General features: G+C 38.0%; 1 long non-coding RNA gene across 1 annotated transcript; it reads left to right on the forward strand.

Moving 5' to 3' along the window:
* Positions 1-483: 483 nt before the first annotated feature.
* Positions 484-1634, forward strand: LOC134539572 (uncharacterized). The gene is made up of 2 exons (XR_010076330.1): positions 484-1026; positions 1429-1634. It is a non-coding gene; the product is annotated as an uncharacterized LOC134539572 (long non-coding RNA).
* The last annotated feature ends 3404 nt before the right edge of the window (positions 1635-5038 follow it).

Below are 5038 nucleotides of genomic sequence, written 5' to 3' on the forward strand. Positions count from 1 at the left end.
ATGCTTTGTAGTTAGTATCTTTATAGTGAAATAAGGAATGGATAAGTGCAGGAAAAAGACTTCATTTGTGTGGAATTTTTTTACGGAAAATAATGAGTTTGCTAATTGTAATTTCTGTAAACAAAAATTGAGTTATAAATCATCATCGACTAATCTGAAGAAACATTTGAAACATAAACATTGATATAGTATGCTCACTAATGTACGTATCTGTTTTTTTTTTTTAAATTTTTAATTTTTGATAAAATCGTAATCTTTTAATGTATGAAAACACTAGTTACTAATTGTTTTCGGAAAAAAAAGTCCTAATGTTGATTACATCTGTTATTAGTGTCAACTGAGAATTTATTTGCATTTTCATAGCTGTTAGGTGAACAAATATAAATATTATATCTTGTATTAATGTACTTTTTAATATTAAAATTTCATTAGTTTTATTATTGAACGAGACTGTGCACGCACTGCGCACTGAGCGTACTTTGATGTGGGACAATAACCAAACGACTCTTAACAATTTCCCTTTGAGCCTCTCCTTCAACGCCTTCCCCTGCGCTTCCTCCACTACATTATTTTCCTTCTTTATCCCTTATTCGTCGTTCATGGTCCCTCCCCTTTCACAAGCTCCGCCCAAGTGACAGTCATCTGCGATCGGGTTCTGCGCACATTGGCCGTGGTGTTGTTCCAGGCGAATTCTGAACTGATACTAAAGTACTTGATACTTTTCAAGTGTACTCGTTTGCCGTTCCTGATACAGGTGCGTATCAGTGCCAAAGTATCAGGTTGATACTTTTCGACCCACCTCTACCCAAAACTAAGTACTGCTGGACTGAAGCCGCGGTCCGAGCGCTGACCGCCATCAAGGCCCTGTTTCGTGAGTGTCATACGCTGGCCAGGCTGTGGCCGGAGGAGCCCCTGTACCTCGACTCGTTAGCGGTGATTTCTACAGAACATGATCTTGTGAACAGCTTTTGATGGACTCATTAACTTGTTTGCTGCTAAAAAGGCAAGGAAGAAGTTCATTGCAAAGTGAGTTAATAAATATGTAATTTTGATTTGTCGTGATCTGCAACTCATAAAATTGTGTAAATATTTCAGAAAGATTGAAGACTTTCGTAAATGAAGCAGAGAAATATTGGGGGTGGGTGTTGGCTATGAAATGTTACTCCATTTCAACTAGAAAATTTGTTATACATTATTTTCTTTTCCCTGCATAAATATGTTTCATATTTCTGCGTATACAGGCTGCATTTCATTATGGTTCTACTTGTCCTTTTTTATGTTAGTTATTACATACATACATGTCAATGCAAATATGAGTTTTTCATATCTGAAAATTATCACTATAATAAAAAAAAAGGGGGGGGGGCCCCTCCGAACATTGTTGCCCCAGGCCTTGCATTCTCATAAAACGGCCCTGGGCTTGTGCAGTGACAAAAATTGGCCCTCCCAGGAGAGTGCCGCGTGGCCGCGGCGACAACGGAGGGAGGATGGGTGGAGAACCCCCACATGGAACTATCAGACATGAGGGAGCAGGCACGTCATCGGCAGGAACAGTACCTGCAAACCACACCCCTCTGACAAACCGCTCCGCCATGTATGATTAGCAATCAAGTATTAAAGTTTAAACAGAATAACTGAACAAGTTTTTTTTTTTACTCGTGGCTTGGCGCGCTTCAAAATGGTTCTCCCCCCCTCCCCCACATCAGATGGGGAGGGTTTGTTTCTCCTCTCTCCTTCAGACACGTGAAGGCAGTCAGCCTGCCCACTCCCCCACACTCCCCTGGCAAGGTGATGGGTCTAGTCTGCGCATGCGCAGGGCAGGGCTAGAACCACAGTGTTGCCAGGTTTACTCCGCCCTCCCCCTCTCTTCCATTTAGGTCAAGACCCACCATGGCTGGTCGAGGTGACAATCTGCGGGAGAGCGGAGACCAGCTTGACGGCACACCAGAAAGCAACTTACGCACTTTAAATTTTGTTTTAAAAAAATTACCATGCTGCACCCAATAATTGATGCTATCTATGGTTCAAGGTAATACAATAATACACATTTCAAATAAATATATATTTTTATTATACTACCATTTAAAACATAAATCTTGAAATAATTCATTACAAACATGCACAATCATCATATAATTTAAACATTTTTTACGGTTACCTCAGTTTGGGAAGACCTGAAGTTATTTATTCCGCATTCGTAAAGTGTAATAAAAAAAGAATCACATTTATAAACATTGATTACAACAAATATGTTATAATAATTTATTTTCAGGTAAGGTAGACTAGTTCATATCTAAAAAAATAAAAAACAATTACAAATGCACATTTTCCTGATCCAAATCCACAAAAGAAAGATGAATACGAAACATGCAATTTCTTTATTATTTACACATGAGACAAATAGACAAAAAAATTCAACTTTTAACATGCTACCAAAATGATTTCCTTAAAGTTCATATTCTGCACTGTCCACAAAGAAATGCAAAAAAACATTAATTTCATTTGGTAAGTTCCTTATAATCAATGGCGGATAAAGAAATTTATTTCGTGAGAGGATTTGTAAAAAAAAAAATCTAAATACTTACATTGTCAACAAGGCATTTGTACAGTTAAATAATCATTCTCACCATGAATCAAAGCCTTTGTGGTTTGTGATTCCAGGTGTGGTAACAGATCATCTTTTATCACCCAAAATAACATACAGCCTTCACAGATAATTTGCGTAGCTGTTCGATTATTTGCATCTGCCATAGTTTATAACCTTACAGATGTGGCATAAATTTGAATCCAGTAGCGACCGATGAATGAGCTGTAGGGAGGGGAGTGAGTGAACGAGTGTTGCGCACTCTCGGACAAACCAATTAACTAATAACTTATCTTATTATAACAATTAAGCTTAAAACATTTCTACGTGAAACCCTTTTGCCAGCAAACATCAACAAAACCAGTGATTACATAATTTCTTATGGATACTCTGCCAGCCTTAAGTAGACAAGAAAAATGTCATTATCATTTTGTTAATTTTGTAATGGCTGTCTTACAGCCTATGCATTTAAAAGTATCGATATAGAAGATACTACCTATTGAAGCCGTCACTATGTAGCCGCTTCCATAAATTATTTTATCAGTTTTTGGTTTCATGATCACGAGATTTCAAATAGGTATGTATATAGATATATGAACAGAATAATCATCGTAAGTTTGCACCAATGACTTCCAGACAGATAAATGAAATATATAAATGAACTTCTCGGTCGAGTTCCTTAACAACGAACGGAGTAGAAATGGGTTAAGGGTAGTTCCAAACAATCTTTATGTAAAAATTTTCTGGATAACAAAAAACCGGTTAAAGGATACCAAAAAAAACATCATTTTACAGAGTGAAGTGGTGACGGGAACATAAAAGAATGAACGCATCCAAGCGATTAGATATTGGAAATCCAAAGGACTTCTTAGTGTTTGAAAAATAATTATTACATACATATAATACGCTCAAAGAAAATGTTACCCATTACTGGAGTCCCGGAAAATTAGCAAATGCAAAATAACCACGATAAAATGCTAAATATTAGTTTTTCTGCGATCAATGTGAATACAGTGGAACCTCATAATTACGAGTAAGGGATACTACGAGACCTTCGAAGTTACGACAGTTTTGTAATGCACTGTCGATTGGACTACGTAAATCATGCTAAATTAAAATTGCTAGAGTGATTTAAAAAGCATCTTCTCAAACAAAGAAAAACGCCTACTGTTTGGGTAAAAAAAACCATTCATGTAGTATTAACACGGACTGATAACCACCAGACCGCATACTGTGTGTTTAAGCCGGCGCCGGCGGACTGACTCACGAGGTACTAGGTAGCCGGCCCTTGGAGGGGTAACAAGTGGGCGGGACTCTGGTGACAAACCACACGTCCTCCCTCCATTTCTGCCACACTCACTCTCTTTCACTCTCTCGTGGCGTAGGCTATTTGCCCTTACCCTCCTGTTGATGGTACTGGCTACTGCACTGGCTTTCAGTAGAGGAGTGATCTAAAAACAAAGCAGCCTTTGTGTGTGTTGCTGCGTCTGAGGGTGTGGCGTGCATGTGTGTCTCTGTGTCTTTCTCCCTTTCTCCCCTTCCTCACCTTTCCATTTTCCTTCCCTCCCTCCCTCCAGTTTTTTTCTTTCTCCTCTCAACTTACCCCCCCTCCCTGACCCAGCAAGGTGATGGTGACAGCTGTTTTTTTTTTTGCTGCATCTCGGAGCACGGTCATGAGTCAGACTATTTCATTCGCGATTAAAACAAAAACTGTTGCAGATACAAAAAAATCACAGAGACCTTTTATAATAGAAATATAATTTGCTACAACTTTTATTCTATGTGTTTTTTCACGGAAAGGTACCATTTGCGATATATTGTGCGACATTAAGATATTTTGGGAATGTTCAGTATTTAAACTTTGACTTAAATCTTATAAATTCGGTTACTAAGAGAACTTGTAGTAATGAGGATTTTTCTCGCCATTGTCAGCTCTCGTCGTAGCGAGGTTCCACTGTACTGCTGTGAATGCACAAAAATCTCCCAAACACTGTTGAAGATGGCAATACCGCATTTAAGAAATGTTTCTTTGTTTTTAAACTGTTTCCAAGTAGTACATGGCAAGTGCAACAGCGGCAATATACCTGTGGTTGCCAGCCAGGAAGACAAGTATGTGTAGGTATGTGCGTAAGCGATAGGAATTGTGAAGAGATAGAGAGGGAACAAGCATGCAGAGCCAGCCCAGTCAGCAGGTGTGTTTGTATGCGTAAGAGATTATTAGAAAGAGGAGGAGAGAGAGAGTGTGATTATTCTTTGTCAATCTATTAAAATTTTATTTACCTGGGTAAACTTTATCTAACATTTACCAGTAGGTATTCTTATATTTTGATGTGTCAGGTTTTAAACACATAAAAAGTGTTTTTTCAAAATGCTACAAAATGCTAAATTTAATTTTTAATATACAAAAATATATACATTCAAATGCTAATTTTCTGGGACTCTACCCATTATGTA

The sequence above is a fragment of the Bacillus rossius genome, chromosome 15, assembly GCF_032445375.1.
Source record: "Bacillus rossius redtenbacheri isolate Brsri chromosome 15, Brsri_v3, whole genome shotgun sequence".
Classification (NCBI taxonomy): Eukaryota; Metazoa; Arthropoda; class Insecta; order Phasmatodea; family Bacillidae; genus Bacillus; species Bacillus rossius.